General features: G+C 37.4%; 1 pseudogene; it reads left to right on the top strand.

Moving 5' to 3' along the window:
• The first annotated feature begins 10,489 nt into the window (after window positions 1–10,489).
• The window catches only part of LOC104983923, an 81,314-nt pseudogene continuing 79,954 nt past the window's right edge, over window positions 10,490–11,849 (top strand).

Genomic DNA, 11,849 nt, shown 5'->3' with positions numbered 1-11,849 from the left:
TTAAATAGCTGCACAACTTACCCAACATCATTTAATGAAGAAACTATATTTTCTACATTGTATATGTATTTTTTGTAACAGCTAATTGACCATAAGTGTGTGGATTTATTTCTAGCCTCTCTATTCTGTTCCAGTGAACTTTATGTCTGTTTTTGTGCCAATACGAGGCTCTTTTGATTATCATTGCTTTGTGGTATATTTTGAAGAATGGAAAGATTATGCCTCCTGCTTCATTTCTTTTCTAAGGATTACTTATGCAATTCTTGCTTTTTTGTGTGTTTTCATATAACTTTTAGAATATTTGTTCTAGTTGTCTGAAAAATGTCATGGGTATTTTTCTAGAGATTGTTTAAATCTGTACAATGCCTTTAGTGTTATGGACATTTTTATAATATTAATTTTTCCAATTCAAAAGCATGAGAAATATTTTCATTTCTTTGAATTATCTTCAGCTTTCTTTATCAATGTTTTATAGTTTACAGAATATATATCTTTTATTTCTCTAGATGAGTTTATTACTACATATTTTATATTTAATGCAATTTTAAATGGCATGTTTTATCTTTTGATATTTCATTATTAGAGTGAAGAAACAATATATTTCTGTATATTATTGTGCTATCAGGCAGAAGTCATTCATTATTTCTAATAAATTTTGTGAGGTGATAATGGCACATTTTACCTCCTCTCTTCCAATTTGGATAATTTTCATTTCTTTTTTTTTTTTTTCCCTGAGTATTGTTACTGAGACTTCCAATCCTATGTTGAATAGAAGTAGTAAGAGGGGACATCTTTTTCTTCTTCCTGAAATCTGTAGGACACCTTCAGCCTTTCACCATTGAGTATTATGTTTACTTTGTTTTTATTGTTCAGTCACTAAGTAATGTGTGACTTTGAGACCAAATGGACTGCACCATTCCAGGATTCCCTGTCCTTCACCATCTCCCAGAGTTTACTCAAGTTCATGTCCACTCAGTCAGTGATGCTATCTAACCAACTCACCCTCTACTGCCTCCATCTCATTTTGCCTTCAAATTTTCTCAGCATCAGGGTCTTTCCCAGTGAATTGACTCTTTGCATCAGGTGGCCAAAGTATTGGAGCTTCACCATCAGTCCTTCCAAAAAATATTGAGGATTGACGTCCTTTAAGAATGATTGGTTTGATTGCCTTGCATTCAAGGAACTCTCAAGATTCTTCCCCAGTACCACAAGTCAAAAATCACTAATTCTTTGTTGACTGATCCAAGAAGATCATCCTTCTTTATGGTCCAATTCTCACATCTGTATATGACTACTGGAAAAACCATAGCTTTGCCCATATGGACCTTGGTCGGCAAAGTGGTGTTTCTGCATTTTAGTAGCATGTTGTTTATTTTCCACACGTTTGTTCTTTTCCTATTTTTTCCATTGTGTAGTTGATTTTTAGTTTCATAACCTTGTGATCAGACAGGTGCTTGAAATAATTTATATGCTCTTAAATTTGTTAAAGCTTCTTTTGTGACCTAATATGTAGACTATCATGAGAGTTGGACTATGAAGAAAGCTGAGTGCTGAAGAATTGATGCTTTTGAACTGTGGTGTTGGAGAAGACTCTTAAGAGTCTCCTAGACTGCAAGGAGATCCAACCAGTCCATTCTAAAGGAGATCAGTCCTGAATATTCATTGAAAGGACTGATGCTGAAGCTGAAACTCCAACACTTTGGCCACTTGATGCAAAGAGCTGACTCATTTGAAAAGATCCTGATGCTGGGAAAGATTGATGGCAGGAGGAGAAGGGGACAACAGAGGATGAGATGGTTAGATGGCATCACCAACTCAATGGACATGAGTTTGGGTAAACTCCGGGAGTTTGTGATGGACATGGAGGCTTGGCATGCTGCAGTCCATGGGGTCACAAAGAGTTGGACATGACTGAGCAGCTGAACTGAACTGAACTGACGTACAATATCTTAGAGAATGTTCCATGTGTGCTTGGAAATAATGCATATTCTGTTTATTTGCTACTTTTAGATATACTGTCCTGTAGATATCAATTAATTTCAAATGTTCTATCATGACATTTTGGAGAAGGCAATGGCACCCCACTCCAGTACTCTTGCCTGGAAAATCCCATGCATGGAGGAGCCTGGAGGGCTGCAGTCCATGGAGTCACTGAGGTGGGACACAACTGAGCGACTTCACTTTCACTTTTCACTTTCATGCATTGGAGAAGGAAATGGCAACCCACTCCAGTGTTCTTGCCTGGAGAATTCCAGGGACGGGGGAGCCTGTTGGGCTGCTGTCTATGTGGTCGTACAAAGTCGGACATGACTGAAGTGACTTAGCATAGCATCATGACATTTAGGAATTCAGTGCCTTATTAATTATTTCTGCCTCTGGGTCTTAAAATATCTTAGTATTATTGTATACCTATCAGTTTTTCCCTGAATGCTCTTTATATTTACTGTATATATTTAGGTACTCCTATATTGGTGGGTATATGTTAAAGAGCATAATATCTGCTTTACATATTCATCCCTTTATCATTGCATAATGTCCCTCTTTGTCATTCTTCATAGCTTCTTTTAAAAGTTTGTTTTGTCTGCTATGATTATTTCTACCCCTGTTTCTCTGTTGTTACCATTTGCATGATATCTGTTTTCCTACTCCCTCACTTTCAGGCTGTGTGTCTTTCACCCTGAAGTGAGTTTCTTGTAGGCACCATTTTGTAGCTTTTTCTGTGTTTTGTTTTGTTTTTTTTTTTTAATCCAATTTGCTACTCTATTTGTTTTTAATCCAACTTGTCTCTTAATTTAAGTATTTAGTATATTTATGTTTTAAATGACTATTGATAGGTATGCACTTATTGTCATTTTAATCCCAGTTTTTAGGTTGTTTTTGTAGTTCTTTCTTTTTTCATTTTCCTGGCTTGATGATTTTCTTTTGTAGTTTCTTTCCCTGAGTTCTGTTTTTTTATTCTTTTCTGAATCTATTATATACTTTTGCTTTTTGGTTACCATGCAGTTCAAGTGTGTTCATTCATAACTATATCTAAATGCTTTAAACCTATAGTCACTCAAGTTCAAGAACATTTTAAAAGATGTATATTTTTATCCTCCTTCCCCACACATTTTATGACTTAGATGTCTTATTTTACATCTTCATGTTTATCCTGTTACTATTTACTGTACTTATAAGCATTTTTGCATTAAAAAATTGTTTATTCATCTACATATTAGCTTATTAAAGAAAATGTCAATCCTTAATGTATATATTTGCCTTTCCTAATGTGATTTCCCCTTTTCTATAAATTCTTGTTGCTTTTCTATTTAAAGAAGACCCTTCAATATCTCCTTTAGGGTATGCTTCTGAATTATTTTCATTTTTGCTTGTTTGAGAATTTTTAAAAAATCTTTCCTTATATTTTAAATGGCAATCTTGCCACATAAGGGCTTCCCTGGTGGCTCAGATGGTAAAAAGTCTTCCTGCAAAGCAGGAGACAGGAGTTTGATCCCTGGGTTGGGAAGGTGCTCTGGAGAAGGAAATGACTGCCCACTTCAGTATTCTTGTTTGGAAAATCCCATGGACAGAGAACTCTAGCAGGCTAAATTTCATGGGGTAGCAAACAGTCAGATGCAACTGAGCAACTAACACACCTTGCTACATAAAATATTCTAGGTTCCATATTTTTCTCTTTTAGCAGTTTGAATATCTTCGTGCCCCTCTTTTTTACTGGCCCAGAATGTTTCTGTAGTCTATCCTATGGGCTATCTTTTAATTGCCTTTTTGCTTTTCTCTTACTACCTTTAGAATTCTCTCATTATCTTTAAATTTTGTGTCATTTCAATTATGACTTCTTGTGATATGGTCTTATTTGGAATCATCTTGTGTGGTACTGTCTGTATTTCTTGTATCTGGATGTCTTTTTCCTTTAGGTTTGAAACATTTTCAGCCATAATTTGTTCAGATCTATTTTTTATCCCATTTTCTCTCTCTTCTCCTTCTGGAATCCCTATTATGCATAGATTGGAACATTTCAAACTATCCCATAGATCTTGTATGTTGCTTTCATTTTCCCCCATTATTCTATCTTTCAGATCACAAATATGTTCTTCATTATCAGTCTGCTTTTCACTTCTTCTAACAGGTTTTTTTTTTTTTCAAACATTGAATTATCTATTTTCAATTTGACCTTTCTTCATTTTTTTATATTTTGTGGTTCCTTGTTAAGATGATCTGTGTTTTGATCAATACTTTCTGCTAGTTCAGTTAGTATGCTTATTACCAATGTCTTGAATTCTTTATTTAATGAATTTTTATCTCTCATTTATTTTTTGGGGATTTCCTCTTGCTCTTTCAATTGAGCATATTTCCTCCTTTTAACTTTCTCTGTCTCTATGAATTTTTGTGAAACATTTACCTATTGGTGTTTTGAAGGGGTATTCTTAAGTGAGAACATCCCTATGCAAAATGAGTATGCCATATGCCTTTAGTGGGAGATTCTGGGCTTGATGTGGCTGCCAATCATGTCTTTCTCCAAGTATATTGGCAGCTATTACTTAGGTAGTGTGTGAGGCTGGATAAGGAGGAGCTTTTGTGAATATATTCATTTTTAGAAGATAATGTTAAACAGTTTTCTAGATAAATTATACAAATTTATAATTTGTCTACAACAGCAATTTATATATCTACTATAAAGTCTAATTGTTTCACATTCATGTCAATAACTGCTTTTGTTGTTAGTTGTTTCTATTTTTTCTTTTCCTTTCTCTCTTTCTGTTTTTACTATCCAGATGGTTGTGCAGTGGTTTTTCATTCAAGTTTGAGAAACTTTTTTGTATATTTATGGCAGTATTAGGCATTCAAGAAAATTAATTATTCAAAAAATATTCAAGAAAATTAATGTCTGTGTTTTTTAATTCTTCCAAAAAACAGAAGATATAATACTTTTGACAACGTAGGAAGACAAAGAAACTACCAAGAAAATGAAACAAACAAACAAACAAAAAAACTATAAGGCAATATTCCTGATGACATTGATTCAAACTCCTCAATAAAATACTAGAAAAGTGAATTCTGCAACAAATTAAAAGAGTCATACATCATTGTATTCCAAATCCTTGGAATGCAAGAATGATTCAACATACAAAAATCAATGTAGTACACCACATTGACAAAATGAAAAGATGAAACTGCATAATTATCTCAATTGATACATTAAGATAATTTGAAGAAGTTCTACACCTATTCATTACTAAAAGCCTAAACAAAATGGGTATCAAGGAATACACACAATAGATATATTGTATATGTATAAAGATTCACACCAGGGACAGCCCACAAGGAATTTACCTCAACACAACTATAATATAAGAAAACCAACAGCTAACATACTCAACTGGAAAAACTGAACGTAGACCACTCTCACCACTTCCATTCAACATAGTACTTGATGTCCTAGCCAGAGTAATTAAACAAGAAAATGAAATAAAAGTAATCCAAATTGGAAAAGAATGATTACATTATCTCTGAAGATGATATTACATATATAAAGAAAAATCTAAAGACTCAACAAAGTAAATATTTGAACTAATAAATAAATTTGGTAAAATTGCAGGATAAAAAATGAGCATACAAGAATTATTCATGATTCTATACACAATGTTCTGTCCAAAATGGAAGTAAAGAAATAAATTCCATTCACAGAGCAATGAAAAGAATAAAATGTTTAGGAATAAGCTTAACTAAATAGCTTTAGTTATAAGAATAACATGTTTAGGAATGCTACTGCTGCTGCTAAGTCACTTCAGTCATGTTCGACTCTGTGCGACCCCATAGACGGCAGCCCGCCAGGCTCCGCCATCCACAGGATTCTCCAGGCAAGAACACAGGAGTTGGTTGCCATTTGCTTCTCCAATGCATGAAAGTGAAAGGTAAAAGTGAAGTCGCTCAGTCGTGTCTGACTCTTAGCAACCCCATGGACTGCAACCTAGCAGGCTCCTCCATCCATGGGATTTTCCAAGCAAGAGTACTGGAGTGGGGTGCCATTGCCTTCTCCATGTTTAGGAATAAGCTTAACTAAATAGCTTTAGGAATAGGCTTAACTAAATAGCTTTTGTGATTTTCAGTATTCAAATACTGAAAATCACAAAACACTGATGAAGGAAATTAAAGATGCAAGTAGAAAGATAGCCCACATTCATGGATTGTTAAATTGCTAATATTGGTCAAACTGGTTTACTTTTATATTTCCTTAATTTTATCAATATTTTCTAGTGTATTTTCTTGTTGAAACTACATTGCTTTAATTTTTACATTTAAATGTATTATCTATCTGAAATTGATTCTGTTTATGGAGTAAGAATTTCTAAAATAATGGAAGTTTTTGTAGAAAGCAAAAATGTGTAATGGCACAATTTCCCACCTTTACCAGTTCTTTCACCCTAATGCTTGCTTAGTCTCCCATTTAGATCCCAGATGTATAAGATAATGAGTCTCAGAAATTTTTTTTAATTTAAATTTATTTATTTTAATTGGAGGCTACTTACTTTACAATATTGTATTGGTTTTGCCATACATCAACATGAATCCACCACGGGTGTACACATGCTCCCCATCCTGAACCCCCCCTCCCACCTCCCTCCCCATACCGACATGTATATCATATAAGAAATAAATTGCCAGTCCACGTTTGATGCAGGATACAGGATGCTTGGGGCTGGTGCACTGGGGTGACCCAGTGGGATGGTACAGAGTCTCAGAATTTACCCACTCATGAAGGATATAGCTTACATTGATGACAGTATTAATGGCTCCTTCTATACGATGATTCAGCAAGGTTGTTGGATACTCAAAGATAACAGAGTTAGTAACAATAATAATAGTAAATAATATTTACTATAATTTATATGTGCCAGAAACTGACTCAAACAAGTTATAGATCAGTCACTGAGAACCGGCCATCATAGAGTGTGAAGTAAAGTGGGCTGTAGGAAGCATTACTATGAACATAGCTAGTAGAGGTGATGGAATTTCAGCTAAACTATTCCAAATTCTAAAAGATGATGATGATATAATGCTAAACTCAGTATGCCAACAAATTTGGAAAACTCAGCAGTGGCCACAGATCTGGAAAAATTCAATTTTCTTTCCAATCACTAAGAAGGCCAATGCCAAAGAGTGTTCAAACTACCACACAATTACACATTTCACATGCTAGCAATGCAATGCTTAAAATCCTTCAAGACACACTTCAATAGTCTGGGAAGTGAGAGCTTCCAGGTGTATAAGCTGGATTTAGAAAAAGCAGAGGAACCAGAGATCAAATTGCAATCATCAGTTGTATCACCAAAAAAAGCAAGGATATTCCAAAAAACATCTACTTCTGATTCACTGACTACACTAAAGTCTTTGACTGTGTGGATCATGACAAACTAGAAAGTTATTGAAGAGATAAGAATACCATACTACCATACCTACCTCCTGAGAAATCTGTATGTAGGTCAAGAAGCAACAGTTAGAACCAGACAAAGGACAATGAACTGATTCAAAGCTGAGAAAGGAATGCATCAGACCTGTGTATTGTCACCCTGCTTATTTAAATCCTATGTAGAGTTGTTGCTGTTGTTCAGCCCCTCAGTCATGCCCCATGCTTTGCAACCCCATGGACTGCAGCATGACAGGCTTCAGTGTACATCATCATCTCCCAGAGTTTGCTCAAACTCACGTCTATTGATTGGGTTATACCATCCAAATATCTCATGCTCTGTTGTCCCCTTCTCCTCCTGCCTTCAATCTTTCACAGCATCAGGGCCTTTTCTAATGAATCAGCTCTTCACATCAAGTGGCCAAATTATTGGACATTCAGATTCAGCATCAGGGCCTCCAATGAATACTCAAGATTGGTTTCCTCTAGGATTGACTGGTTTGATCTCCTTGCAGTCCAAGTGACTCTCAAGAGTCTTCTCCAACACCACAGTTCAGAAGTATCAATTCTTCAGTGCTCATGGTCAAATTCTTCAGCTCTTTACGGCCCAACTCTCACATCTATTCCAATTTTCACTATTGGAAAAATGATAGCTTTGACTTGACGGACATTTGTCAGCAAAGTGTTGTCTCTGTTTTTTTAATATTATGTCTAGGTTTATCATAGCCCTTCTTCCAAGGAACAAGAATCTTTTAATTTCATGATTGCAGTCACCATCTGCAGTGATTTTGAAGCCCAAGAAAATAAAGTCTGTCACTGCTTCCATTGTTTCCATATCCATTTGCCATGAAGTGATGGGTTTGGATGCCATGATCTTAGTTTTTTGAATATTGAGTTTTAAGCCAGCTTTTTCACTTTCCTCTTTCACCTTCATAAAGAGGCTCTTTAGTTCCTCTTAACTTTCTGCCATAAGGGCGTGGTCATCTGCATATGTGAAGTTACTGATATTTCTCCCAGCAATCTTGATTCCAGTTTGTGATTCATCCAGCTCTGCATTTCACATGATGTACTCTGCATAGAAGTTAAATTAGCAGGGTGACAATATACAGTCTCAATGTACTCCTTGCCCTATTTGGAACCAGTCTGTTGATCCATGTCTGATTCTAACTGTTGCTTCTTGACCTGCATACAGGTTTCTAACAGGAGGCAAGTAAAGTGATCTGGTATTCCCATCTCTTGTAGAATTTTCTATTTTGTTGTTATCTACACAGTCAAAGGCTTCAGAGTAGTCAAGGAAACAGAAGGAGGGTTTTTTTTTTTTTTTTCCTGGAATTCTCTAGCTTTTTCTGTGATCTAACTAATGTTGGCAATTTGATCTTTAGTTCTTCTGCCTTTTCTAAAACCAGCTTGTACATTTTGAAGTTCTCGGTTCACATATTGTTGAAGCCAGGCTTGAAGGATTTTAAGAATTACTTTGTTAGCATGTAAAATGAGTGGCAATTGTGTGGTAGTTTGAACCTTCATTGGCATTACCCTTCTTTGGGATTGGAATGAAAACTGACCTTTTCCAGTCCTGTGACCACTGCTGAGTTGTGCTGGCATATTAAGTGCAACACTTTCACAGCATCATCTTTAGGATTTCAAATAGCTCAACTGAAATTCCATCTCCTCCCCTAGCTTTGTTTATACTGATGCTTCCTAACCCACTTGACTTCGCACTCCAAGATGTCTGTCTCTAGATAAGTAATCATATCATCACGTTATCTGGGTCATTAAGAATTTTTTTGTGTGTAGTTATTATGTTTATTTTTGTCACCTCTTCATAATATCTTCTGCTTCTATTAGGTCAATTCTGTTTCTGTCCTTTATTGCATCTATCTTTGCATGTAATATCCCCTTGATATTTCTAACTTTTTTGAAGCAATCTCTAGTCTTCCCCTTCCACTGTTTTCCTCTATTTCTTTACACTGTTCACTTAGGAAGGCTTTGTTATATCTCCTTGCTATTATTTGGAATCTGCGTTGGGATGGACATATCTTTCCTATTATCCTTTGCCTCTTGCTTCTCTTCTCTTCTCAGCTATTTGTAAGACCTCCTCAGACAACCATTTTGCTTTCTGCACTTCTTTTTCTTAGGGATGGTTTGATCACTTCTTCCTGTACAATGTTAGAAACCTCTGTCTGTAGTTCTTCAGGTATTCTGTCAGATCTAATCCCAGAATTTATTTGTCACTTACACTGTATAATCATAAAAGTTTTGATTTATGTCAAAACTGAATGGCCTATTGTTTTTCCCTCCTTTTTAAATTTAAGTCTGAACTTTGAAATAAGAAGTTCATGATCTTAGCCACAGTCTGCTCCCAGTCTTGTTTTTGCTGACTGTGTAGAGCTTCAAATGGCAGAGTAGAAGGACGTGAGTCCATTTTATACTGTGAGAACTCCAAAATTTCAACTAACTGATGAACAACTATAGACAGGAGAATGTTGGATCCCATCAAAAAATGACACCTCACATCCAACAGCAAAGGAGCAGCTCCAACAAGACAGTAGGTGGGTAGAACAGCATTTAGAATCAAACACCATACCCACCAGAGACACAGGGAAGGATCAAATCAAATCTTGTAACACCAGGTCCCAGGGACCACACAATAAACTGAGCCAGACCTAACATTGAGTGTTTGAGTGTCTTCTGGGGAGGCAAAATTTAGCCCCTGTGGGGACAGGGGCTGTGGCTGGAGCAGATCTGGGGGTGTGTTGCATGAGTGCCACCATAGAGCTACTGAGCAGACAACAAACAAACTGGAGAACAACTATACCAAAGACGTTCTCTAACTTTTGTGAAAATTCTAGGGCCCACAGAAGATTTCCCAACCTAGGGATCTGGCAAAGGGACTGAGGACCCCCAGAGAATTTGACTTTAAAGGCAAGTGGGATTTGATTACAGAACTTCCACAGGACTGGGGAAACAGACTCTTGGAAGTAACAAACAAAACCTTGAGCACAGCAAGACCCAGGGGAAAGGAGCAGTGACCCATAAGAGACTGAGCCAGTCTTGCCTTTGAGTGTCCAGGAGTCTCTAGTGAAGATGTGGGTCTACAGTGGTCTGACGGTCTACAGAGGCACTGAATTCAACCATCCTGAAGGTGAAAGTGAAAGCCACTCCATTGTGTCTGACTCTTTGCAACCCCATGAACTATACAGTCCATGAAATTCTCCTGGGCAGAATACTGGAGTGGGTAGTCTTTCCCTTCTCCAGGGGACTTCCCAAACAGAGGGATTGAACCCAGGTCTTCCACATTGCAGATGGAATCTTTCCCAGCTGAGCCACAAGGGAAGCCCAAGAATACTGGAGTGGGTAACCTATCCCTTCTCCAGCAAATCTTCAGTTCAGTTCAGTCACTCAGTTGTGTCCAACTCTTTGTGACCCCGTGAACTGCAGCACTCTAGGCTTCCCTGTTCATTACCAACTCCTGAAGCTTGCTCAAAATCCTGTCCATTGGTGATGCCATCCAACAACACCATCCTCTGTCATCCCTTTCTCCTCCTGCCTTCAATCTTTCCCAGCATCAGGGTCTTTCCAGTGAGTCAGCTCTTCGCATCAGGTGGCCAAAGCATTGGAGTTTCAGCTTCAACATCAATCCTTCCAGTGAATATTCAGGACTGATTTGATTTAGGATTGACTGGTTTGACCTCCTTGCAGTCCAAGGGACTCTCAAGAGTCTTCTCCAACACCACGGTTCAAAAGCATCAATTCTTCGGTGCTCAGCTTTCTTTATAGTCCAACTCTCACATCCATACATGACTACTGGAAAAACCATAGCTCTGACTAGATGGATCTTTGTTAGAAAAGTAAAGTCTCTGCTTTTTAATATGTCATTTAGGTTGTTCATAGCTTTTCTTCCAAGGAGCAAGCATCTTTTAATTTCATGGCTGAAGTCACCATCTCCAGTGATTTTGGGACCCAAAAGTCTGACTCAAGAATTGAACCAGGGTCTCCTGCATTGCAGGTGGATTCTTTACCAACTGAGCAATCAGGGAAGCCCTAAGTGAAAGTGAAGTTGCTCAGTCCTGTCTGACTCTTTGCGACCCCTTGGACTGTAGCCTACCAGGCTCCCCCATCCATGGGACCTTCCAGGCAAAAGTTCTGGAGTGGGTGGCCATTTCCTCCTCCAGGGAATTTTCCCAACCCAGGGATCAAACCCAAGTCTCCCACACTGCAGACAGACACTTTACAGTCTGAGCCAGGAGGGAAGACAAGAGTCTTGGCATAAGTCAAACCCTTATCATAGTTTGGCCTCAGGGAAAACTACAAGGAGGGAAGACAGTTTCACCCATCAACAGAAAATTGGATTACAAATTTACTGAGCACAGCCCTACCCATTATAGCAAGACCGAGATTCCCCCACAGCCAGTTTCTACCATCAGGAAACTTCCGCAAGCCTCTT

This window comes from Bison bison, unplaced genomic scaffold, assembly GCF_000754665.1.
Source record: "Bison bison bison isolate TAMUID 2011002044 unplaced genomic scaffold, Bison_UMD1.0 scf7180017863688, whole genome shotgun sequence".
In the NCBI taxonomy this organism is placed as follows: Eukaryota; Metazoa; Chordata; class Mammalia; order Artiodactyla; family Bovidae; genus Bison; species Bison bison.
Note: the sequence above shows the minus strand (reverse complement) of the source record. Positions and strands in the feature narration are given on the sequence as shown.